This window comes from Lissotriton helveticus, chromosome 8 (genome assembly GCF_964261635.1).
Source record: "Lissotriton helveticus chromosome 8, aLisHel1.1, whole genome shotgun sequence".
NCBI classification, from domain to species: Eukaryota; Metazoa; Chordata; class Amphibia; order Caudata; family Salamandridae; genus Lissotriton; species Lissotriton helveticus.
Genome location: NC_136069.1, coordinates 455,048,842 through 455,076,435, shown reverse-complemented (window position 1 = coordinate 455,076,435; position 27,594 = coordinate 455,048,842). Strand labels below are relative to the sequence as shown.

Below are 27,594 nucleotides of genomic sequence, written 5' to 3'. Positions count from 1 at the left end.
TATTTTAAAAGCTTCCAGAGACAATATTTGACCTTGTCCTCATAACCAACAGTTATATTTAATATGACATGAAATGGTTTCGGCACCTTACTTTTCTGTATTTACGAGCCATTTCATAAATGTTTTTTCGTGATTCATTCGGATAGAATTTCCAAATGCCAACTATATGCTTTGAATGGAACATTGCCTTTAATGCGTACAGCACAAATGCTTTTTGTTAACCCTGGGCGAAGCACTACGCTATGCTCGCGTAGTTTGCGAAGTTTGTGCAACTTCGCACTACGCGAGCTGCACGTAGCACAGTGCTAACACGTGTAGCGCAGCGTAGTGCAGCGGTCATTTTTTGCTTGCTTGCGGTCCTCAACGTCATGTTCGCGACCGCGAGCAAGCAAAATGACATCCCGGCGAGATTCTCAACGCGGGGAGGTCAGATTTCTCATTGCAAGTGGTCGTGCATGCTTGCGACCGCTCGCGATGAGAAACTACCAGTCCGCGTTGAGAAAGCTGCCGCTCGAGTAAAAATCTACTCGAACAGCAGAAAACTACAGCTTGCTCTGTGCAAGATGCCGTTTTCAATGATTGCACAGTGCCAGATGCTTGTCCGCACTGTGCAATCATTGAAAACACATCTTGCACAGTGCGAACATGCAACTACGCAGTTCGCGTAGTGCCACGTTAAGTTTGCGAAGTGCGAAGTGCACTTCGCGTAGCTTCGCGTAGCACTACTTCGCGAACTACGCCCACCCTTACTTTTTGTACAACCAATACCAATGCATTTTTTATGTATTTTTGAGTGGGTTTAAACACATCATGGTTTAGATATGTTTAACGTGTTTAGAACTCAGTAGAAGTCGTACATAAGAAAGTGGAGTGGGTGTTGTGTGGCGTTTTAGGTCCCGATTGAATTTTCCCGATTCATGCCCTTATATAGGTACAATTCACGTTGCCCTTATATAGGCATAGAAATCAAGCCCTTATTTAGGCATAGCCTATGCAACCCAAATACAGGCATGGGTACTTCCATCCGTTCACCAAACGTCACAACGATTTCTAAGAAAACCAGTTTAAGCCATTAGGGACTTCCCCTTGCTTGCATATCGATTTCTCCAAGAACTCAGTTAGTTTTACAATGAACATCTATTCTTTAGGGTTCATTCATGAAGTTCATATGCCTGACTTTACGTCAAACATGGCATTCCTAAACACCTTCAAGGTATTAATATACCTTCACTTGCTATGGCACAGCACAGTGGTTTGGAGCAGATCGACTACCTACTTGCCCGACGAAGCTCGCTATAGCAAGTGCCAAAGGAAGCCAACTCTCCAATTGACGCACTGATCAGGAAGCTGCCCTCCTCTGCTGAGAAATCCAGCTCCAGTGTTTCTAACTCCCCTTGGAGTGTGTTGGGAAATCGAGTCCCGAGAAAGAGATACTAGACCTCCTTCATTCTAAGATATGGAGCTGATTAGAACCTAGAGAAACCTTTAGTAGATTCTTGGCAAAACTAAACCTATGCTAAAGACCACACTTACTTCTTCCCTCATACTAGACCTAGGTTAGGTACATTGGGGTAGGCGTATTTTAGAAGCACCAGTTGAGTATTTTAGCCTGTGTTATTTATGTATGTATTTTTATGGCTTAGAAACCATACCATGCTATTACAGTATTATTTCATAATACTATTCTCGCTGTACGCATTATACTTTGCATTCTGTCTAACGATTGTAGCAGTTCATATCTCTTGTATGAGAAATAAGACTGTTCAATAAACCTTTTTATTGAAACGCCTGTCTCTCTATTTCCCTGCAACTCTGAAGAAACGGAGCATGCACAATTGACTGAGTAAAATAGCTATCTATTGTTTCTACGGCTCTGCAGATATTTTCCAGTCCTAGGGAAACAAAGTTGTCATGTTTATGCGGTTGTCAGAAACTAATCCCTCTGACCTCTGAGCTAGGTGGCACTCACAATTAAGTTTAGTATATTCGATAGAGACCTACTGACCTAGGTTCTATGTCAAATCTATAGGATATGTTATTCCAATGCGCAGAGCCTATTGGGAATATAGGAACTACACTACACTTCTGTAAATCGTCCCAGAGGGATAATTGTTTTGTTTTTGGAATACACTGAACTGTTAACGGTCCTTTCAGCAGCAAAGTCTAGGAAGCAGATGCTGTGGTCGGGTCAAAAACGTGTCTTCTCTCAAGATGTGGCCTGCGCAACTACAGCTCGTCACAAAGAAATCCTTTCTCTTCGCCCGACTCTTCGATCCTTGAACGCCAGATATGGTTTAGTCCATCCTTGCTTTTTCAAGGTTACTTATAAAGAGAGGTCTTAATCCTTTGATCGTCCTGAAGACTTGAGACAATTTATCTCTCGCCATAAAGGTGAAGCTATGGACTTTGGAGGGCCCTGAGTTGCATCGTTAATCTGTTGTGTTAGTTTTTTGAGATTACTATCTCACTTCAAATGTTCTGAGGATTCTTATCTTCTATGTTGTTGTGGTTTAAGATTCGTTGTTGTTGTTTTCCCTTGTCTTTAGTGGCTTGGAGGTCTTCTTAAGTGAATACTTCATATTGTGACTTTTCCTTGTTTTTCTTGTAGCTGTTGCTCCTCTTGTACCAACCCATTCCCCAGATGTCTCCCTCCTCCTTGCCCTTCCATCCTGACCCTAGAGTTCATGGCCATTCCTTATGTCTGGTAAGTGTTGAGTTCTTCACTGCTATTTTGGTCGCCGTTTTCCACCTATGTTATTTTATGTTATGTAGTTGGTCTCCCTTGTTTTGTTAGAGTACCTCTTTCTATTTAAGTGTCCTATTTCTTAGTTTTTTTGACAGATCTTGTTCGTCCATATCAGTTCTTTTGTCCATCTTCCCACCCAGCTCCCTGCCTCCCTATGTTATTTTCTTCACTATGGATATCTATTCCTGCTCACTTCTCTGAAGTCTCCCGGCTTCTAGTCAACTTTACTTTTTCTTTCACCTGTCTCTCATACTTTCTTTCTCTTTCCTTTTCTCTTTCTGTGATTTCTCCTTTTTCACCCCCTCTCTCTTATTTTCTGGATTTATCTCTCTATTTTTACTTGCATTTCTTTTCTTTTTTCCCTTTTTTCAATTCCCCTATTTTATCTTGTTTTTTCACATCGTTCATTTTATTTTCCATGTTTATTCTTTTTTAATCAATTGTATTAATTGTTATTTTTATTTTCAATCGCACACTTCTCAATGCTTTCTTGGTTTTGTTTTTGGTTTCTTTCATTTTGACTATACTGTACAATTATGCTGCATTGTCTATCACTATTGATAATATTACTGCCTTGTTTGAATTGTAATGACTGATAATGTTCGGATAATCTCATGGAATGTAAAAGGATTGTGTAATCCTGTTAAAAAGCAACGGGTACTTACCCATCTCTATAAACTCCAATGTAGAATTGCTATGTTACAAGAAACCCATCTTAATGAAAGTGATGTTAATTCCCTTAAGAAGCAATGGGTGGGCCATGTTTACTGTTCCCCTTCCAAAGACAGGAAAAATGGTGTTGTAGCACTCTTTCACAAATCCTTACACCTCACGATAGAAAAAGAAGAGAAGGATTAGGATAGTTGTTGGCTCCTTCTTCACACTATTGTTAATGGTTCTCATGTTTCTTTTTTGAACATCTATAGTCCCACAGGCATTGACTCAAAATGTTGGCAATCCATGTCCCACTCTCTTCATGCATGTTCTTGTTCTAGTCTCACAGTGGGTGGAGATTGTAATCAGGTCATGGATCCCTTCATAGATAGGAAATCCTCCGTTAAGTACATTCCCAATAAAATGCAAAAAGCTTTGCTAGGACCATCTCTGCAAGAGGCCTAGTAGACGCATTGAGAATATTCAATCCTGATAGTTTAGAGTATACTTTTTATTCCCATACTCACAATTTCATCTCTAGAATTGATTATATTTTTCTAAGCCCACACCTCCTTTCCAACCTCTTTCATGCAGAGATTGGCCCTATTCTTATATCCGATCATGCTCCTGTTCTGATTAGTTTAGATCTTGCCTCCTCTTCCTCTAAATCTCGGCGTTGGCATTTTAACAATTATTTTCTCAAAGATCTCACCTTTCTAAACCGTTTTAAAGATTTTGTATCTGAATTCTTTCTTCTTAACTCTACTCCTGACATGTCCTTCCATACTGTTTGGGATTCCTTTAAACCACAGCTAGAGGCTTCATTATTGATTATGTAGCTACCAAAAAGAAAACATTTTGCAAAGAATCCATTTCTTTGCTCTCTTCCATTAAAACATGGGAACATGCATACTTTTCATCTAAAAATGTTGATCCCACAGAAGAGGCCTTGGGGTCATTGCTCAAAATAAACTCTAAATTTCATGGCGATCGCAACTGAGCTGGTAAGCTGCTGGCAAACTATTTGAAGGTGAAATCTCAAAGATCTAGAGTTGTTAAGATTATTGATGATAATGATATTCCCTGTTTTAAAGATGAAGATATAACGTGTTTTACAGATTTCTATAAAACCCTTTACACTCCTGAATCGTCCCCTTCTGATGCTAATTTGACCTCCCCATTCTTCCCCTCTTCCTCATTGTTCTATTTTAGAAGGAGATATATCTCTAGAGATTAAATCTGCTTTGTCCATGCTATCTAAGGATAAGGCCCCTGCTCCCGATGGTCTTACAGCTGAGTTCTATTCTTGCTTTTCGTCTGTTCTTCTGCCCCATCTTTTATCTCTTATTCAATATTTTGCTCTCAATGGAGAGGCTCTAGGCTCCTTTCTTAAAGCTATGATTTGTCTCATTCCCCAAAAAGATAAAGACCCTTCCAGTTGCGCTACCTATCATCCCATATCTTTGATTGCCCTTGAGTGTAAGCTATTCACCAAGATATTAGCCCTCCGTACCAATCAAGTCCTTCCGGATTTAATAGGTGTTGAACAAACTGGGTTTGTTAAAGGTAGGATTAATTCTGACAATTCCAGAACTTTCCTCAATAATATTCATTTTGCATCTACGAGTTCTTCCCCTATAGCCATCATCAACTTAGATGCGGAAAAAGATTATGAACGTGTTCATTGGTTATTTATGATGCGTGCTCTTAAATGGCATGGTTTTGGTCCTTCTATTTTATCCCTTATTAAATTATTATATTCCTCTCCAACTTCTTCAGTTTTCATTAACGGCTCTCAATCTTCTTACTTCCCTTTACAAAGAGGCACTCGTCAGGGATGTCCTCGTTCCCCGTTACTTTTATCCTTTCTCTTGAGCCCTTTCTTCACTATTTACGACACTCCCCTCCTTTCGAGGCTTTACGCACAAATCTGTTAAAATTAAATGTACGGCTTACGGAGATGATATTATGTTATATGTTTCCGATCCTTCTACTTCTATGCCTGCTTTTACCAAACTCCTCTCTTCTTATGCTGCCTTGTCGGCTATAAATTGAATTTTTCCAAATCTGAAGTGCTCCCTTTAAATAAATAATGTTTACGAAGTATGTTTGAGGGTATTGATTTTAAATGGAATACTAAGTATATTACATGGTAAAGGATTAAATATTATTCTACCCTTGCGAAAATGATTCAGTTAAGTTTGGATGAGGTTTTATTAAAAGTTAAAAATATGGCTGATAGATGGTCTCCCCTTTTTTTGTCATGGTGGGGTAGATTAGACACCTTTAAAATGATGCTGCTTCCCGTAATTTACTTTTATTTATCCATGTTACCTGTTAAAATACCATTGAAATTTTTTACAACTCTTAATGGAATTCTGAGTAAATTTCTCTGGAATGGTCGGAAAACTTGTATTTTTTTAGCTCTTCTCTCTGCTCCTAAAGATCAGGGTAGTGTCCATTTCCCCAATTTTCGACAATATCAATCCTCTTTTCTAATTCTTCAAATACTACCATATCTATCTACCCTGGAAGGATCTTTCAATTCAGTATGGCACAGGTTGGAGAAATCTCTGATCTCTCCTTTCCCTTTTTTTCTTTTACCAAGTTCTACCCATCCTCCTCACTCTTTTAATTACCCAACGATTTCCATTATTGTTGTCTTTCCTTACAAGAGGTTCGGTCCGCTTTTGACTTATTATTATTATTATTATCGATTTGTTGAGCGCGATTGCTGCCCAGAGGCGTCCAAGCGCTGAAATTAAACAGAGATGTGACAGGGCCGAAGGTGCAGGAACTAGAGGGATTTGGCAAATAAGGCTGTTTTCAGCTTCTTACGGAATGAGAGCGGACTTACCTGCTTCCTCGTTATTAAGATATGAATCTCTACGTTTGCTCTTAACAGAACAGCTTTCTCGATTTTCTGGATCTTCTCTTCCCCCTCAAGATCCTTTGTTAGAACCTTTACCCTCTTCCCCTTTCATTGAAGCCTCCCATGTTTACACATATGTATAGTTTTCTTCTAGTAGTCGTCCTAAAAGTAAAGTTGAGCTTTTATGGGAATCTGATCTACAACGTACCCTCTCTGTTGATACACGGAACTCCATTTGGAAACGCATACATCATACCTCTTGTAACTCTAGCACCACTCAGACCCTTTATTAATTTTACCATAGACTATTTTTAACTCCATTATCACTCTCCAAATATAGTTCACATTTATCCCCAAATTGTTTGGTATGTCCTTCTACTCCCGGCACCTTTATGCATTCCTTTTTTCTTTGCCCTAATATTTCCTGTTTTTGGACTAAAGTGTGTGAGTCAATTTCCTCTATTTGTACTATTAATTTCCCCTTTGATATATACTCCATATTTTTAGGAAGCAATTCCTCATAGTGGTTTGGTTATCGCAAGGTGAGCACATTTGTGGACTTGTTAATTGCTATTGCCCTTCAGGTAATCACCTCTAATTGAAAGGATGCCTCTGAGGTTTCCTTCTCTGCATGGTGGAATCTTCTTTGTTATCACCACAGACTAGACAGAGCTTCTTCCCAAACTTCTCAACAACTTATTCGAAAAGAAGCCCTCTGGTCTCCACTCACTAATTAGTAATCTGCATCTGCATTACGTAATCAAGACAGTTCTTTTGTTTATCAACCTCCATGAGTATTTTACTCTTTTCTTCTTCTAGTTTATTTCTTTCATTGGTCACATGTATAGTTATTATTCTGTTTTTGCAAACCAATGTCATTAGTATAAGATTATTGTTTCAATATTATGTTAAATGAATATATTATTATATTTCCAGTTGCCTATTTTCCTTTTCTTTTTCTCTCTTTTCTTTTCCCCCTTCTCTGTCTTTCTTTCTTTCTCCTACTCTTTCTTTCTTCCCTTCTTTTTTCTTTAAGACTCTTTTTTTCTTATGAAAAATTAAAAAACATAAAATGCTAGTTACTCTTAAGGTATAATTTTTACTACTGCTTTTTCTTTTTGGCTTATCTTTAGATTTAGATAGATTTATTATATCACTTATTCCGCCAAATTGTATAATCAGTTTGCTTTTCTACTGCTTCTTGTTTTAAACCCATTGTTACATGTTAATGTTAATGTTAATGTTAAGAATGATTTGTAGAGCGCACTTACACCGATTGGTTTCATGGCGCTGTAGGAAAGAAGGCAGGATCTGTTACCCATTACATATTGTCCCTATGCTTCTAACTACCTAAATAAAGCTTTTAAACAAAAAAATAAAGGTTCAATTAAATTAATGTTCAAGAGTGTAGGCAGTAAATTCCAAAGATATTTATGACAGTCTTGACCCTCAGCATTCTTAGGCAGATTGAAATTTCCGAGTTTATACATAACTGCGATGTTCCAGATCAAGAAGTGTTTTTGCAAGGGATGGGATTTTAGAGATACTAGGTACTGTTTGACCAAGTTTGATTTGATTAGGTTGAATTTAAGTTTAATTATCATAAACTCTCATAAAATGTCCAGGTTAATATCATGGCTAATGACATCTGTATCACAGCAAATTGCCTGTATTTCTATCAGAATTGTATTGAGAGAGGGCTCATCAAACTTTACAGATTTAGATTTGAGCATTGTAGGAAAAGCTACCTGTTTCCGCTTATTAGCATTGGTAGGCATAGTTTTAGTTTCGGCGGATGTATTTAAATCAGCCATGAATAAACTATTCTGCAGTAAGGCAATTTGTTGCAATTTTCATTACGCTTATCAATATGAATGAATCATACTGAAGAGGAATATGTAGAAGAACAGCCTGTTATGATAGTAACACTTTGTAGAATAAAACCTTTAAGTATTTTGTTGACAAAAAGTGTTGGTCTCCCTCAGCAGAAAGTCTTATTTCAATGACAAATTATTCTTCTCACGAAAAATTGTGTTCTCTCTTCATCAGAGAAGTATAGGTGGGTCCACACCTCCTGAAGCCACACCCTTATCTATTCAGGTCTCCGGTAAAGGTCGGATTTCAAAGACCATCGCAAGCTGGAAAGGGGAAGACCGCCGAAGCAGTGGAAAGATGGAGTCTAGTTCATGCATTAAAACGGGGGAGGAAACAGTCTGTTCAGAAAGCAGAATCATTGATAAGTAGTGAGGTAAGAGGGGCAGGGTCTCCTGTTCTTACCCTTTCCAGTGCACCAAAGTGTTACATGTAGCTCCACAGACACTGTGTTTGACATCCTGTTGTCACAGGATGCCAACAGCCCCTTCCTCATATTCTATTGAGCTCAAAGGAGTCATCTCTGCCCATTTTGTACAGCCTATTGTGTTGTCCTGGAAGGGATTTCACACCTCCATCACAACTATCAGGCCAAGTACAGGCTGGAAGAAGCTGAAGAGTTATTGCAAATTAGCCTCAAGGATTTCAAGCAGCTAAAATGTAACTTTTTAAAAGTACTTAATATTTATCAAAAATCCGACATCACGATTTAATTGGATTTTTAATATCTATTAAACATAGTTGTTTAAATGTTTTCTACCAAGTCCCATTCCTGAGATACAGTATAAGCATTTTAATCTTTGCTCTGATTTTCTACATAGGACAGCTTGTTCTGCCAAACTGAAAATAGGTTTTAGAACTTTGTCACTGTAGGGACTTTTAACAATAATTTTCTACATGTCCCACTTTTAAAAACACCCTTTATCTTGTGGGATGCAAAGTGTGTAACCCTGGGTGTAGGACTACGCTACACTCACGTAGTTTGCGTAGTTTGCGCAACTACACGCTACGCGAATTGCACGTAGTACAGTGCAAAAACGCGCCGCGTGCATTTTTTGCTTGCTCGCGGTCCTCAACGTCAAGTTGGCGACCGCGAGCGAGCAAAATGACAACCCAGCAAGACTTTTTCCTCGTTGGCGATCAGCAACATCAAGTTGCCGATCGCGAGCGTGGAAAATAAACCTCCCAGCAAGATTCTTAACGTGGGGAGGTCAGGTTTCTTATTGCGAGTGGTCGCGTATGCTGGCGACTGCTCGCTATGAAATTACCAGTCCGCTTTGAGAAAACTGCTGCTCAAGTACAAATCTACTCGAGCGGCAGAAAACGACTGCTAGCACTGTGCAAGATGCCGTTCGCAAGCATCTGGCAAGGTAAAATCAGTGCGAACAGCATTTTCCCTACTGCACTATGCAGTTTGCGTAGCTACGCGAAGCTTCCATAGTGCGAAGTGCACTTTGCTTAGCTACGCGTAGCGCGACTGCGCGAACTACGCCCAGGGTTAAAAGTGTGCAAAAGGCTGATTCACAAATATTTAAAAGGGAAATTCCTTTGTCACGCTAGCAGAGGGCATAATAAGTGCTGTGGTCCACCTGTCACATTTAACTTTTCATGACATGGGTGTATTTGCGCACCATGAACTATGGCCTTATTGAAAACTTAACTCCTGGAGTGCTCATGACGGAGCGGTTCCGTCATGAGCCATGGTGGGCATGTGCTCATGGCGGAACCGCTCCATCATGGCACCCACCCATGGGGGAAGCGCTGGCACTCCCCCCATGGGCAGCCCATCCAGCCCCCACAAAGGGGGATGGCAGCGGAAGAGTTTCCGCTGCCACCCCAACCCCTCCCGGCAATCCCATTACATTAGTGCGCAGAGCACGCACTGACGTCATCAGGAGCAGCCAGACGCACGGCAAGCCATTTGCTTCCAGTACGTCTTCAGGAAACAGGTAAATTTCCTTGCTCCAGTGGGGCGGGGTGGAAATAGAGATGCATTGAGGCAATCGGGAGAGAGGAAAGAGTTTTTCCTCTCCCCTGATGTCTCAGTGCAGGGCATTCCTGCTACACAATCGTGCATGGCGTTGCGATTGTGCAGCAGGAATGCCCCCACTAGGCACCAGGGATTTCTATTGAATGTAAAGAAAGTGCCCCTTGGGCAAGGCTTGCTTCCTTAAGGGGCACATTTATTTTAAGACTTTTCTGCTCCCCCTGGGGACAGATCGGCTGAATTTCTGGCTTTTTCTGGCCGGGGGGGTGCAGAAAAGCCCTCCAGAGCCAGGGTTTTAAAAAAAAATCAAAATGGAAGTGACCCCTTGGGCAAGGTTCGCTTCCAGGGGCCAAATATTTTTGTTTGTGTATCCTGCCCCCCCCCTTTTTTTGACCTTTCTGTCCCCAGCGGGGCAGAAAACCCACTGTTTCTTAGAATTAAAATGGAAGCGACCTGGATTTTCTTTTGTGTGTAATGGAAGCAACATGGTTGCTTACAAGGGGGTCAAATTTGGTTAATGCATTTTCTGCCCTCCTGGGGACGGGTCAGCCCCTTTTTTTGCCCTTTCTCCCCTAGGCGGGAAGGGGGAGGCAGAAAGCTCTACTAGGCACCAGGGATTTATTTCTTTTGCAAGGGGGGCACATTTCTGTCTGATGTTTTCTGCCCCACCTGGGGGACAGATTGGCCTGACAGACAACCTCACCCGGTACCTTGGGCAAGATCACACCCCATTTTCTTTAGCCCGATTTGAAGGCCTATCTGGCAGATTGACCATTTGGGTAATGACATAGCGTGTTATAATTCTAATTGTTTTATTTCTTGTGAATTGCAATTGTAAGGCTTTATTTCTCCCTTTTTGTTCTAGTTCAAAGCTTTTGCTCTTTAGACTGTTCCAGGTTGCGGTTTCGTTACTGGTGGTTCTGCTGTTTGTGTAGTTGCATGTGTTTGGTAAGAGACATTTTTTTGTACAATGTAAATGAGTTTCATTTCCCTGCATGTATGTGTTTTTTGCAAATGGTGTAATAATAGCAGTATATTTGGCTAATGTTTTTTGAGTGTTAAAATCTTTTTGCATTCGTGCTCGATGTGTATTTTGTTGTCTTGTGAGTAATTAGTTTGGTTTTTTTCTTTGTAGTGGGATATCGTTGGTTTTTGCTGTGTCTCTGCAGAGTAGGTGCCGGTGAGTATAGCTGTCTCTTGCAAGTGAATCGTATAGTTTTTGAGTGTATGGATCTTTTTATTACTTACTTATTTTGCACAGTGTTGGTTGTTGTTGACTTGTTTGTGCAGTCTCCTTTCTTAGTAAGGATAATGGCTAGCCACAAGATTACTGCTCAGCAGGTTGTTGGTATGCTTTTTGAGTCTTCCTCTGACCACGGTTCAGAGACTGACTCTGCATCTGAGGCAGAGGAGGGAGTGGAAGATTCAGGCAGTCAGTTTTGTCTCCCCATGGAATCACTGGATGATGAAGCTACTCTCAGTGCAGATGAAGCTACTCTTAGTGAGGACGAAATGTCTGTTTTAGAGGAGGACATTGATTTGCCGATAGTGCCTGCAAGGCTTCCCGTTGGAAGTGATGACCTCTAAGTTGCCCCAGGCATGGTGCAGCCGACATTGCCGGACTTTACTGGTGTTCCAGGGTTTAGAGTGAATACTGAAAACCTTTTGTCAATCATTTTTTTCTGTTTTTTATGGACGATGTATTTTTGGCAGAGATTGTTTAGCAGACTAATTTGTATGCCGAACAGTTTTTGAGGGACAAGAGTGCCAGCCTTAGGCCCCATTCTAGAGCTACCCGGTGGACTACAACAAATCTGGAAGAGATGAAGAAGTTCTTGGGTTTACATTTTTTTGATGGGCTTGCTAAGGAAGCCATAAACGTCTTCATATTGGTCTACTAGACCCTTGATGGCAACGGCTATATTTGGTTCTGCTTCGGATGCTGCATTTTGTGGTTAGCGCTGCCACCAGGTCACCCTGATTGTGACCGTCTTTTTAAGATTCAGCCTGCCATTGATCACTTTGTAGATCGATTATCTGAGATCTATGCTCCAGGGAAAGAAATTGCAGTGGATGAGTCTTTGGTTTTGTTCAAGGGTCGCTTGGTTTTTAAGCAATACATTCCTAGTAAGAGGGCACGCTATGGAATTAAGCTGTATATGGTGTGTGACAGTAGGACTGGATATGTCTCTAATTTCAGGGTGTACACTGGTAAGAGATCCAGGATTAACCCCCTGGTTGTCCGTCCACTTTTGGAGAGCATGAGGAAATTGTGTGGAAACTTGGTAGAGGATGTTTTAACAAAGATCACCATTTATATGTACATAACTTCTACACTGGTGTGTGGTTGTTCAGGGAATTGGCCAAAGTGGACACTGTTCCTTGTTGCACAATCCGCTCTAACCATAAAGGTTTCCCAAAACAACTTGTTTGTCAAAAGCTTGTGCGGGGACAGTGCAGTGCGTTGTGTTTTGAGGAATGTCTAGCTGTTTAGTTTGCAGACAGGAGAGATGGACACATGCTGACTACCATCCATGATGAAAGCACTTTTCCTGTGACTGTTTGGGGTCATGTTGCTGAAGAGAGCAAACCTGTGTGCATTTTAGACTATAACAGGCACATGGGTGGTGTTGATAGAGTAGATCAGAGGTTGGAACTTTACACTTCTCTTTGTAAGGGTTACATTTGGTATAAGAAGTTGGCTATCCATCTTGTCCACTTGACAACCTTTAATTCTTTTGTTGTATACAAGGATTGTTGTCCTGAGTCAAGGATGACTTTTGCTAAGTTTCAGGAGTCTGTAATAGGCAGCCTTGACGTACGGGTACAGGCAAGTGTTCCTAGAGTTGGAGTGGTGGAGGATGTGGCTAGATTGAAACATCCTCAATATCGAAAGGGAATGGATCACTTGACCTGAGTAACCAGGGTTTGCAACGTTTGTGTAGGTTACCGAAAAAAAAACCTCATTCACGTACACAAGTCATAAGGCAGTATATTTGGGTTCTCCGCCCTGTTTTAAAAATGTGACAGCATCATCATTGGGTTTCTTTTTTTGTCGTATGCTTCCTCGATCCGGAGGTGAACCACTGGTTATTGCAGTAGTGATCAACGAAAAAAAGAGGTGGAAGTGCTCTGGTGAAGTGAATTATAAAGGTGGTGCTAAAAACTTGTATACCTAGATTGTATTTTAATCTGTCTAAGTTTGAGATTGTTTAAAAGCAGTGTCATGCGTAGGAAGACCTATTATTAGTCTACCGCACTAAAGTGTCCATAAAGGTCGACATGTTTCAGCCATATGGTTTGCCCAGATGGGTCAAGGGGGCATTCTTAAGGACCTAAGAAGAGAGGGCAGGCCGTGTCTTTTCACAGTCTCAGTGAACCAAGGTGTTCTTTACCTGATTCTGAAGTGGTCAAATAGTACCTGTTCAAATAGAAAAAAGGAAAGAAACAAAATAGGAATGTCATACTTCACATTCTTCAAATAGTGCTATCTCAAAATGTATATTCAACATGATGTCTATTCACAATAATGAATTGTATTGAAGGAACTCAATTGTGCTCATTGAAGAATTTAAGTAACTAAAAAATGGCAATTCTTTATCCCCGAATGGTGTTCAAAATAGGGGGTCCGGGGTAGCTCCCTATTTTGCGCATTAATGAATCTGTATTGTAAATGGTAATTGTTTGCTGCTAGAGCTCGATGTTAATGGGTTGTAATGGTGTAAATAGGCAACTTGAGGTTTGTTACACAATATGGTACTACGTGGTTTTTTACTTTAGGCATACCGCATAAAGCTTTTGTGATGTCTTGTCAATATAGGCGTGGGCAGATTTATTTAGGAGGATCTCGGCATTTCAGCGTGTCTTGAGCGTGTGTGTTAGATGTACATAAAAATGCTCCTGGTGGGTTTAAATTAGGGATATCGCATGAAGCTCTTGTGTTGCTGTGTTGATATTGGTGCGGCCCAATATAGTTCCGAGAATACTGCCAATTCGCATCTAAGCGTGTCTTAAGCGTATGTGTTAGATGTACATAACAATGCTCCTGGTGCGTTTGGTTACCTGCGGGGGTGCATGCGGTTAGTTCTCAGCATTTTGCGTATGTAGGTAACTCGACAATCATAACATTGTTGCGACATTTTTAAAAGGTGCATCTGGTGCGTAAAGTTAATGCGGGGATTACATGAAGTCTTTGCGGTTTTGGGAAAGTATAGCTTTAAGTCCTGGATTACGGACTTCTTCAGGCATAATAAAAAAAATTGCAAGACACTGCTCAGTTATTGGCTCTGGGTTCGTCGGGGTCTTGGTGAACCTACAAGTCCTATATATCCCCACAACCAGAAAGGCCCAGCGGAAGCAAAAGTATATTGCTTTTAAACAGCTGTCATAATTAGAAGAAGTTACAGATCATTTTGATTTTGTGGTGGAAAAAGGTGCTGAGTTTTTCGCAGAGGTCTTGTGAGGGAGGGATGTCGGTGGACTCGCTGGTGGGTTGGGCGAACTCCTTGATAATGTTGAAGAGTTCTTTGCTGTTGTGTGCGTGAGGGGAGATTCTGTCTTCAATCTCTTTTTTCATTGTTTTTCTGATGAGTTGGTGGTGGGCGTTGGTGGCGGCTCTGAAGCTGTTGTAGGCTTCTGTGGATTTAGTGTTCCTCCAGGCCCCTTTGAGGCTACAGCAAGTGCTTCTGGACTCTCGAAGTTCGGTGTTAAACCATCTGGCTTTCTTGGCGTGGGTGTTGTTGTTTTTCTTGAGGGGAGCTATGTTGTTGGCACTGTCGGGGGTCCATCTGTGCAGGGTTCGGGCTGCGGTGTTGAGGTCATCGTTTTCCATGATGGTTGGGGTGGAGTTGCTGAGTGATGAGGTTAGCTAGTCATCGGTGATTCTGGTCCAGTTTCTTTGTGCAGGTGTCTGTGGATGGTGGGTGTTCTGAGGGTGAGGTGGACGCTTCAATGGTCAGTCCATGGGAGTTCGGTGATGTGGCTGAAGGTGATGGAGTTACCTGTTGTGAATAGGGGGTCGAGGATGTGTCCTGCTGAGTGCGTGGGTTCAGTCACGATCTGGCGGAGTCCAATGTTGTGGAGGTTGTCCAGGAGGGATGTGGTGCTCGGGTCCAGTTGGTTGTCGAGGTGGAAGTTGAGGTGTCCCAGTGGGGTGTAGTTGGTGGACATGATGGCATGCGGGGAGATGATGTCAATGATGGAGTTAGCGAAAGGTTTGCGGGGTCCAGGGGGTCAGTAGATGAGGGTTCCTTAGAGGGTGGTGGTAGGGCTGGCCAGTATCTTGAAGTGAAGGTGTTCCATCAGGTCTGTGGGCTCGTCAGGGAGTGTGCTCAGGCGACAGGTTGGATTTGTGGACGATGACGATTCCTCCACCCGGGCGGGTGGGGGGGTCCTTCCTGGAGATCTTGTATCCTTGGGGAATGGCGATGGCGAAGTCCGGTCCCGAGGTGGTGTTGGTCCATGTTTCGGCGAAGAACACTACATCCGGGGTGGTGCTGTCGTGGAGGTCCCCGATTTCGGTGGCGTATTTGTGGAGGGATCAGACGTTGAGAAGGATGCATTGCAGGTTCTTCGGTTGGGTTGTGGTCTTGCATGCTGGTTATGTCGGGTCAGTGGTCTTGGCAGTGCTGCAGGTGTGCCAGCAGCGGTGAAAGTTGAAGGGTCCATGGGTGATGGCTGGTGATGCTAGATTGTAGTTATCCTGGGTTGAGAGCGTAGAGTGCCGGTGGGTCATAGCGTTGGCGTTGAGGAGGTCCAGATTTCCTGGCGCTGGGTGCTGGTCGTGGTCGGGTAGCGGACGGGCGCAGATTGGCTTGCCTTTGGCACACCTTTGCCGCACCAGCGGCGTGCCCGCTGCCCGCGGACACGCAGCGGGTGCCATTAAGTAGGGGTTGGGAGGGGTGGACAGCTGGGAGGCCGGAGCAGGAAGAGGAGCTGGATTGGGCCGGTCGCGTTGGTCGTGCTGGGGGGGAGGGGCCATGGGGCAGCAGCGGCAGGAAAAAAGGTTAGAAGAAATAAAAGAGTGGAAACAAGGCATTGAAAGGTGCAAGAAAAGTGGGGGAAAGACACAGTGAGAGGGGGAGATTAAATCAGTGAAAAACGAGTGAAAATGGAGGAAAGACACAGAGGGGGAGTGAAAGGGGAAGATTGAAATCAGTAAAAAACGAGAGAAAACGGAGGAAAGACACAGAAGGAGAGTAAAAGGGGGAGATTGAAAAACAAGTGAAAACTGAGAGCGGTGCGAGAGAAAGGAGGCAGAGGTCCATTGGACCACCAGGGATGAGGCGCAGGTAAAACCTGCGGGTGGAGGAGGGCCTCGAACACCAGCACTCGAGAGTGAGGGGCTCAGGGTAAGGCCTCACTTGATGGTGGAGCTGCGAGGGGGAGAGCAATTTCATTGACAATAAGTCAGCCTACATCTCATGCACAAATCTCCCTCAATTGATGTCTTCCAATGGAGGAGCTCGCTGAGAGATGGACTTTTGTGTAAGACCTTTGATAACCATGCCGGTAACTGCATGGAGAACACAGTACATGGTTGTCAGATGGTTTTCCAGGATGCTGGTCAAAGTGGTAAAATTGTTGCTTTATTCTGAGCCAAGCCGTCATTTGAAGTTGCAGATATGCATAGAAAGGGAGATAGAACACAAATGAATGTAGGCAATACATGCAATTGTGTCACATAATCACCAATGGAAACATATTTCAGAACGAGACAGGGACGGCCAGTGTTCAAGTGCAAAAGAGGCATTGCCCTACCATCAATCAATGGGAAGGAGAATAAGGAAATTCAAGCAGGTCGTGTTAAACAAAACAGCGTAATTGTTTTTTTCTTTGCTGAAAGACTTGTGCTAGAACTGGAGACCCCTGAGCATGTGTGGGCTTAGGAGAGTCTCGCCCTGCTGGCACAAGCCAGGGCAGTGACATCACAGTGGTGGCATCCGAATGTTTGCATTTTTTTTTTTTTATAGCTCTGGCCCAAAGTGGAGTCAGCAGAACTCCATTCAAGTAATGGGCTGTACTGCGTGTCCAATAAAGGTAAGCCACTAATGACTGAAACAAAAGTCACACCACGGGTTGATCGATGTATTATTGTTGCTGCAGTCAGGCCCTCCAGTATTTCTTGATTTACAAATTTGCTGCAATTTTGAAGTTGTATGAAGCCTGTGATTTAACCTAACTGTTCTTGAAAAATGGAAAAGTCTTGCATTTTCTTCCATTGGTGTTTCTGTATATACTCCAAAGCCTCCTCTTATGCTGCAGGTCATTACATTCCTGAGGGAAAACCTTGTGCCGACACAAGAGTGGTCTTTTGTTTTTTCTGTTAGCTGCACACATTTGTCCAAAGCTTGACCGGGGTTGGAGGAGGCAGAGATAAACATTCAGATATAGTTGGAGTGAAAGAAACAGGTCTTTCTCTCCCGGTTTCCCTAGTTTGAGAACTGAATTGACGAGGGGCAGCTGGTTGACACTTCATTATCTTTCCTTTTTTAAATCTGTGCAGCATGTGTAGTTGACCCACTGAGACAGGCAGCACTGATAAAACTTAAGCTTTAGTAAATAAATAAATAAATCAGCTAACAAGCACACAGACATCTTTATAAATGCATAACTTCTATACTAAGGATTTGAGTCAAAGTCGCCTTCATATGTCTAAATAAAGGAGAGTATATTTTTTTTGATATAGCGTGGCTCGATTTCTGGTATCAGGGGTGCCGTTTGCTGCTTGAAGCCTCCCTTGCCCTGTTACTGGAGCCTCTGACCTTGTTTCCTGTGCTTTCCACGGGTCCCGTATTGCTGCTGGAACTGCTGTGTGATCTCCTGACCGGGACTGTGGGGCGGACGTGCCTGTGGGGGACTGCGAGGACCAGCATTCACAGCAGAAATCACCAGCTGGTCCTCTTCCCTAATCAGCCCCTCCTCCTGCTCGCAGCTTAAAAACAGCCTCTGACCTTGTTTCCTGTGCTTTCCACGGGTCCCCGTATTACTGCTGGAACTGCTGTGTGATCTCCTGACCGGGACTGTGGGGCAGACGTGCCTGTGGGGGACTGCAAGGACCAGCATTCACAGCAGAAATCACCAGCTGGTCCTCTTCCCTAATCAGCCCCACCTCCTACCCTATTTTAATTGACTATTCCCGCGCGACGCGGAACGCGCGCGGGCGTTCGCTGGGCTAAGCCTGGGCAAAGGGCGGGCCATTTGAGGCCGTTAGGAGGACGGAAGAGACCGGTCCGGGCCACACCCCTAATTTCTCGCCTCTCTGAACATTCCAACCTCACTACTTTGCCTGGCTATCCTGAAGTTCTGCTCGAACAAAATGGCAACAAGGGAGACAAGAAGCAAGGCGGCCACCATGGTCACAGGTACTCTGGATAATTTTCTTGCAAAGGCTAATACCGTGGTAAACAAGGGGCTCACAGTCTTAGAAAAACAAATAGCTGAAGGAATTGAAAGCTCGCATCTGGTTTCCCCGGGGAAATCCTCTAATGTTACATCGTCGCTACTCCTAAATGCTACACACCTTTCACTCATGGATAGCATCGATCAAACTATAGAGTCAGTTTTGCAGCAGTTGAGGACACCATCTAACTTACATATGGATCGAGATTTAGTCAACATCCTCGATGAGGTGGCAACTTCCCCTACTCCACAGGCAGTTCTATCCAGGGACTTGGGGAATGGTTCTACTGCAAAGGATTATATGGGTCACCCAGAGGACGCTGTCCCGAAAAGGAAAAGATCGAGGAAGTCCAAAGGTGCTAAAAGGGCTAAAGTAGATCCCACCTCAAATACCGCTGATGACAGTATGGAAGCCCCAGGAACCTCTTCCTTTGGGAGCGTCATTGAAACGGCGAGTCCTGTAGCCCACGCCCCTAATCCCATACCCCCGCACACCGGTCCATTCATCTTTGGAGGGGGACTTCCAAATACCTCGGGGCATATTATCTGCTCACTCACTGGCATTATTAAAAGTGTTTTGGTTCCGCTCTCCCTTAAATTAGATTGCATTGAGGCTAGACTCCTAGCTATAGAAAGATCAGGTGGAAGTGGGGCTGATCAGCTAGGGTTGCGATCAGGCATAAATGGAGCTAATGGGGCTAATGTTGGGATCTCTCTCCCGCCTAGTGCTTCTATTACTGTGGCTCCAATTTTGCCAACAACACTTTCCATGAAGAACGCCCCCACAATCACCCCACCACAACCTGCCCCTGTACCTCTCCCCAGGAAATTGCCCCTGGTGCCACCTGTTAGGAGGTCGAAGTTACCTACTTCGGCAAGCTCATTGGGACAGGAGAGACTGCCTAATGTAATGGCTGACTGCCCTAATCGGATAGGCAACACCCTTAACCGGCAAAAAGCAGTCAACCTGCCTCCTGAGGCGGCGGCCTACACTGTAATTCTGATGGGGGTACCTGAGCTCTCCAGCAACGTGGTGGAATCCTGTGACTCCCTACGTAACAAAGTTATTAGCTGGTTAAATGTTCAAAGGCCCCTACCATCCAACTTACGAGGAGAAGTACTGATGGTCAGAAGTGTCTCATGGGTTGGGTACACTGTTAAGAAAAATGTGGGAGATTGTATAATTGTAAGCTTTAGGAGTTCCCAGGTTCCTACGTATATCTGCAATTGGCTTGGGAGTCCAGGGAACACATCTATAGAACTGGTCCCCCTGTCGTTCTTCTATCCCAATGTACGAGATGCGACCTTGAGGAGGGAAGACGGCTGGACCAGGGTGGGATTTGCTGTTGATGGGTCAAGGTATAGGCCCACCCGCTATGATATCCCTATCCATGGAAACTATGCACACCCCAACAGATACAGTTGCCTTGATCAGGTTGACTGACTCCAGAAGGGCGCATCTATTGGGGACACTCAAGGTGTAGCTTCTGAACCCGCTGGGTTGGGGACAGGGAGAGATGCAATTGACAACATCATTCGAGATCTCGATGCATCTCCTTGGGAGAGTTTAACTACCAGCAGTTCCCGGGGACAACTAGATAATTTATTTCCGAGTCCACCTGGTCCTAATCTAATATCTGAAGCTTCACTTGATCTGGGAATACTACTGCACAGGTCCGAACTAGTATCACTAGGTACCGCCGCTGAGAGGACCGGTGGGACGGTACCCAAGACTCCCGTAGGAATCATGAAGGTCCTCTCCTGGAATGTGGCAGGTATTGCCCAAAAATTAGATACAAATGATTGGGTTTCCCTAATAGGCAGCTGTGACATCTGTCTCTTTCAGGAGACTTGGGCCAGGGAACCCTTCCTTAGAGCAGGCTATGCAACCTTCTACATTAACGCTAAGTGGAATGGTAAAGGGAGGCCTTCGGGTGAACTAGCGGTCTGGGTGGCTAGTCATATTGGCTGTAATGCTGAGATAGTACCTACTTTTTCGGAAGACATACAATGTGTTCTCCTTAAATGGCCCAACGCCTTCAATTTGGCAATTGTTAATATGTACTCACGCCCAGTCAGTGCGTCTATGGAATCATCCACTCTGGATGATCTTTCATCATTTTTGGGTCAACTCCCCATCGATTGTAAGATATTGATGGGTGGAGACTTTAACTGCCATTTTGAACCCCTTGAAGGTTTGAAGGAGGGTGCCCTAACCACTGAAGATGATTATTGGGGGATTCCACCATGCCAATCCCCCCATCCTAAATCATGGTCGCCTCTTGCAGTGCAGATTATGTCTCTGACTTTGAACTTTGCCCTGAGGGCCTGCAACGGACGTACTCCATCCGACACCCCTTCCTTGTGCACCTTTAATAGGAAGGACCAGGAATCGCGCCTTGACTACATTTTTGTAGACAGTGACCACAATGCCCTCTGTCTAGATATGGCTCATCCCGTCCCTCCTGTTGGGTCGTCATCTACTGACCCCAGTGAAGACCTAGGGAATTTGGTCCTCAGCACCAACAGACGCAGGGTAAGATGGGGGAAATTGGTAAACTCAAAAGAGAGCATAAGTAAAATCTATGAACTGGCACTCCCTAAGCTAGACGGAATAGACAGACTGATCAACCAACCGAGAGCCGCAGATTTTAATGAGAAAATAGCCCAAATTCACACAGGTGGTGCCAAGGAAGAAAAAGACTCGAACCTCAGCTTGGTATAATTCCACCTGTAAAAAAATCAAGACCGAGCTTATTTCTACAATAAAATTAGGCACTAATAAGGACAAGGTAGCTGAGCTTAGGCGCAAATACAGGGAAGCCATGGCACAAGCTAAGTCAGAATGGGACTGGAATAGATGGCAGGGCCTCTCCCTAGCACTAGAAACGAGGGATTCTAGAAAATTTTGGTCCCTGGTTAACACTGGCTCAGGAGAACCAAAAACAGCAGTGGAGCCAAATATCGCTGCCCCGGTTTGGGAAGCCCACTTTAGCAAATTGTACCAAGATACCCCTAAATTTGCTAATGATGTGGCCTTTGATATTGTACCTGACCCCGCAGCTGGACTAGAATTTACACTGGGCGAGGTAGTCAGCGCTATAGAGAGACTGGCGATGGGGAAGGCCCCGGAACTCGACAGATTGCCTGGCGATCTGCTTAGATATCATCCAGAGATCTGGGGCCCGTACCTCCTAGTCCTTTTTAATTCTATCTTGGGAGGCATGGAGATCCCCTGTACTTGGCTGGGGCAGAGATAGTACCAATTTTCAAAAAGGGCTCTCCTCTGCTCCCTGTTAATTACAGGCCGATCAGCCTTATAGATGTCCCCCAAAAACTATTCTCTTGTCTTCTCGTGGACCACCTTCTAGATTGGATGGAGGATAATGCAATTCTTAGTCCCCTCCAGGCGGGCTTCAGGAAAAACACGTCCACCGTGGACCAGATTTTCCGCCTCATTCTCCTCTACTGGAAAACAGTGAGGATCGAGGGGGGGAGTCTGTACATGGTGTTCGTGGACCTGAGGTCCGCTTTTGACTTGGTTCCCCGTAAGAAGCTATGGGAGGTCCTAAAGGAGCTGGGCGTTCCTTCCCAACTACTGCACACAATAATTAGGCTCCATGAAGGCAACTACGCTCAGGTTAGGTGTGGGAGGGATGGAGCGTTGTCCTCCAGGTTTCCTGTTCTCAGAGGGGTGAGACAGGGTTGCGTTCTTGCGCTGACCCTGTTTTGCCTCTTTGTTAACAGTGTCATACTCCATCTTGACAATGTCAGGGACAATGACGCACCCCTGTTGGCAGGCAGGAGGGTACCGGCTATCATGTTTGCCGATGATACCCTCCTGCTTTCCAAATGCCCGATGGGGATCCAACGGATATTAGATGGGTTTGGCGTTTTCTGCAGGCAACTTGGTCTGGAGATCAATACAGAAAAAAACAAATTCATGATATTCAACCCCTCTTTTACAACTAGGCCTAATCCAACACTGGTTTCTGCAAAGCTGGAAAGGGAAAAAACGTTCCAGTGTCTGGGGGTAACTCTACACGAGAACCTATCATGGGGCCCTCAGATAGCCAGATCCCGGTTAAAACTGTCCCAGATGTCGGGGGAAATTCTGAAGGTCGCAAATACATCAACCTTTAAACCCATCAGTCCAGCTGTGGAGATGTATAAAACCCAAGCCAAAGCGGCCGCATCCTATGGTAGTGAGTTGTGGGGTCATAAAGCGGGGACAGAACTTATCAGAGTAAAAAACAACTTCCTCAGACGCCTTTTGGCCCTTCCCCAAGGCACACCCTTGCTACCCCTAAGACTAGATCTGGGGCTCCCTTCAATAGGGCACGAATTGGAACTAAAACCGCTGAGGTTCTGGCACAGGCTATGGACCACTGGCGAACTTGCACACTACAGGGAAGACCTCAAGCATGTAATGAATCTCAACCAGCGTGACAGAATCCCGTGGTTGGCCTTTATTAAGAGAGAACTATATCGTCTGGGACTCCACGAGTTATGGGAGGTTCCTGAAAGAGGCTGTCAAAGGGTTCCTCGCAAAAAGCTGGTCGAAATATTCAAGGAGAAAAGTCTAGTCTCTCTCGTGTGTGCACCCAATATCGGCACCCTGACTGAACGATTCCTGGATTTCAAAAATTCTTATTGTTTTGAAGGTTTTATGGACATTATATTTCCTATTTTTGCAAGGAAATTGTCATTCAATGGAGGCTAGGCACCCTGCCCTTGAAAACCTTCACTTGCAAATGGACAATGCGGGATGATAAAATCTGTCCTGGGTGCAATAACTATGATGAGGAAGAAATTCACGTTCTGTTTTTTTGCCCGGCCTACACTAGACCAAGGAAATATTGGCTAGTGCCATTGTGTAGGAACTTGGGCATAAGAAACTATTTACATTCATATAGAATACTGAAGACAAGTACCCTGCCCCACATAGTCTTCGCAGTTGCTAAGTTTATAATGCCATGTGGCAGATAAGGGGAAAATACCAAAAGACTGAAAAGTGATATGAATTGTAATGTAATCGTTCCTCAAGTCAATATTCTCTCCATGAAATGAACTACCTATGAAATGTATTATGTCATGTTTTTATTGTATGTGATTAGTGTTACAACGTTTTAAGTTTTTATGAATCTTTTATGGTCTCAAATGGCCGAAATAAAGAATTTTGGGATTGGATTGGTATCAGGGAAAAAGAGAGGAATTGTTGGAGGGGCTGAATCAGCGGGTTTATGTAAGCCTTTTATTGAGATACTAAACTCATTTGAAACTATGTGTGGGAGGCAAATGGGCATGTTATAACAGTACTAAAAGAAACCTATGCCCACGCAATGGCCATTTAAAAAATGACCTTGCTGCCTGTTTACACTTCCAAGTACCTTTCAAAGCTTGCACTTGGTAGGCACACTGCGAGCACTGACAAAACAGGAAAAAGTAATGTAAATAAATGGACTGATGGCGGAGTTTTTATCCTAACCTCATCTTCCCCCACATGCTTAAGTGGAATCCAGAGCACGGATGCAAGGAATATAAGGGAAGGGAGAACCTGTTTACACAAATGAATACAAATGATATTCCTCTGAAACAGTTCATGGCTTCCCAATGTTTCTTGAAAAAGAAGTATTGATTGCATATTTTTCAAATGTGCCGGCTGGTTATTATTATTATTATTATTATTATTATTATTATTATTATTATTAATAATAAAAAGTTCTAATAGAGGGTACAGCCACCCATATTGGGCTTCCCAGCACTGACAGAACAAGTCGGGAAATATGGGGCTATATTACACAAGGTGCCCTGAGCTGCAGCAGGCGTTTGTGCCCTCTTTGCGTGCCCCTGGGTCATTTTTGTATTTCAGAAGGGGCCGTAGATTTTTTGTTTTTTTCTTTTTTCTTCTGATTTATCTTGTGCTTTTTCCTACCTACTACTAACATGTACCCTACACTTGGGTTTCTAATGATGAATAAGTGCCTTAGAACATCAACCCTGCATTAACAGTCATTTTTAAATGAATGCTTGGTTTGTTTTTATGCTATTATAACTGTGCTGCCCGGCATACTCTGGGCTTTAACTTTTAACATAGTCCCGAAATAAGCACATGGGCAGCACTTGTTTTTCTCCAAACCGCTAAATTATTCTAATGGTAGACATGCCCGACTAATATTTGTAAAGGTTTGCGGGTTTTCTTCGTAATTATATGGCCGCAATATTATTGGGCACAATTTTGGTCAGGATAGCACAATCGTTATTATTTTTCCCTTAATTCGGTCAGTTTTTTAATACTTTGGACGTCACTATATGGCCGCTGTGTTTTTGGCCTTGGTTACCTACTATAATAAGGTTGCCATCGTGCGGGGGAGAAGTCTGTTTCATGGAGACTTCGTTCTCCGAGTTGTTTTTTATTTTTGTCCACCTTCGGCGTGTTGGAATACGTCCTGCTCCGTTTCCTTGATGTTTCCAATTAGTACGTCGTTTTCGCTGGAACTTTACGGCTTTAAATATGGGCAGCCACGGGATTCAACCGATTGCCCTCTCCCTGTTACTATGCTGGGAGTCACCGCCGAGGATTGAGGTAAGAAGCAGAGTGGTCTGCTCTTCGTTTGATATTCTGCTCTGGTGGTTCGGCTATTTGCCGCCCGATGAGGTTCTTTATTGGGGTTCTCTACTGGGCTTGCTGGGTCAGGGGGAACGCAACTGGCTCTTGCACCGTTATTAGCATTATTACCGGCACTGCATTTGCTCTCACGTTTTGAGGTTGTTTGGACTTGTTATTGATTTGTGTCAGCGGATTCCGCGTTTAGGTCTAATGTTTTATTTGTATACTTTACCCAATCTCTTGGCCATATCTGATGCTTTAAGGTGGCACCTATTACAATCATAGCAATCACATTATTTTGATTTTGTGTGCATCTCTCGCTTATATTTTTTGACAGCTTACGTTGCTACGCGGGAGCCGAACTAAGTGCTTCTTCCAAAAAATTCTTTTGTCGATTCTCATTCATCCCTGGATATATTCGTTCGCCAGGTGAGATTTACTATTATATCGTGCACATGATATAGGGTGCAGCCTATGGGTTGTCCCTTTTGCTATCCGGTAACCACTAATGAGTGGTTGCTATTATGAAATATGCTATTTACTATTCCTGCAGGAGCCGACCATTACGCGTCTTCACACATATCCTACTCGATCTTGGAATTACATTGTGGCAAGGTGAGATAGATTTGATTTGTTTGTATATATGGGTGAGGAGGCTGGTTACATTATATCCGGTACTCCCCAGAACTCTTGATTGTTTGACTACTTACTGCTCACGAACATGATCTTGGTTTAACTTTTTCGTTTTCTTAATACATGGTATCTCCCCCTCTACATGTATGAATAGGGTTTTTTAAACTGGGCATGTTCTTGTAATTAGGTTGCTCGCTTTGTATAGACAACTGACTGGCATACCTCCCAGGCATACTTCTTTTTTGTTGTTTCTAATATATGTTTTTTGAATCTTAATTACAGTTTATTTACAATTTCGTTGAAACGTGGAGCAAGTGTCATCTACCCCGTGATAGGAATACTACAGGAATCCGACATATAATCTTTGCTCACTGGTTATTATTATTGATTTACTGGTCCATTGGACACTTACTTGTTCACCGTGAGTGGTTATTTTCCTCTTCCATACTAATATGACTATACTAGTATGACTTATGACTTTAGGTCTGGTCCATTTGGGGGGCTCTCCTGACCCATCTATACTTTGTCCTGGTACCTGGAGATATTCAACATGCTAAGATACGTACAGTTAAGTTTTGGACTTGTCTAAATTCACTCTACAATATTCTCCGTTTCGTTCTCATTCTCTCTCTTCCTTCCTTTTCTTCGCTGATGTTCTATATTATCAGATTAATTTTTCTTTTCTTCTTCTCTTTCATTGTACTGCACTGGCAACGCCTACTTATTTTGAGTCACAAATTTTAGAATGAATAAATGCAAGCCATTAGGAGTAATCATGTATTCAGTCATGTGTATAATTTGGTCAATACATGGGCTGTTGCAGCATATTTTTATGTTTTGTCTATCTTCCTAAAATATTTGTATATATATGTAGTGTGTGAATTATGTATATATTTATGTTTATAATTGTGTATATATATATGTGTTCCTTATATATGTTTTTCTATATATATATATATGTGGAAATAAGTGTGTATAGGCAACAAGTTTTACTACCTTTACATCATTTAGATGAAGCTGTGTTTTTAATACCATCCTCTGCTGTATATATTGTATTTTGTCCACGTCTGTCTTGTAGAACTGTAGTTTGTAACATATTTATTTGTTATGGTCATTTCAGCCCTGACGAAGTTCCGTCAAAGAACGAAACGCGTTGGATGTGTGATTTGCTTGGTATAATTACCGAAATAAAGAACTTAACTATTTGGACTAAGAAGATTGTTTGTCATATTTCAATGAGTGCGCCTTCCGCCATTTGATGTAAGTTGCTGACCGGAATTGTGCCTAGGGACGACGGGCACAGGAAGTGTGCTGCACCAGAGTAAGATTTATTATACTTATGTTTTGGTTGTGCTAGACCTTGGTCAGGTCGTCTTGTTCTCTTTTTCTTGTACCTTGTTAGGTTTGTTTCCCATGAATTTCTATCTACATAAAAAGCTTATTCCCAATGTGATTAAATAACATTGGTCGAAAATCACTGTTTTTGCTTTCATTCTGATACTGTTGAATATTTTCTTTATTTGTGTTTTTCCCTTCCATGAGAAAGCCGTTAATACACTGAGACGGATGTATGCCATTACAACGCATGCTTTTACAACGCATGCCTTTACCATGCAAGTTTTACAACGCAAGTCGTTACAACGACTTGCGTTGGGGGTGCTGGATAGTGAGTAATTTAATTTACTATTCCAACTCCAGTCCCCGTGGATAGTAGGGAAGGTGTTGGATAGTAAATTAAACTATTCCCTATCCTAGAGCGCCCCCCAGCGCAAGTCGTTGTAATGCGTTGTAATAGTTGCGTGGTAATGGTATGTCGTTGT

The 27,594-nt window shown here is 43.1% G+C and overlaps 1 long non-coding RNA gene across 1 annotated transcript; it reads left to right on the top strand.

The window, feature by feature from the left end:
* The first annotated feature begins 2,608 nt into the window (after positions 1 to 2,608).
* On the top strand, positions 2,609 to 27,089 carry LOC144771681 (uncharacterized). Its single transcript, XR_013599424.1, has 5 exons — positions 2,609 to 2,704; positions 8,322 to 8,520; positions 10,997 to 11,079; positions 11,267 to 11,311; positions 26,895 to 27,089. It is a non-coding gene; the product is annotated as an uncharacterized LOC144771681 (long non-coding RNA).
* The last annotated feature ends 505 nt before the right edge of the window (positions 27,090 to 27,594 follow it).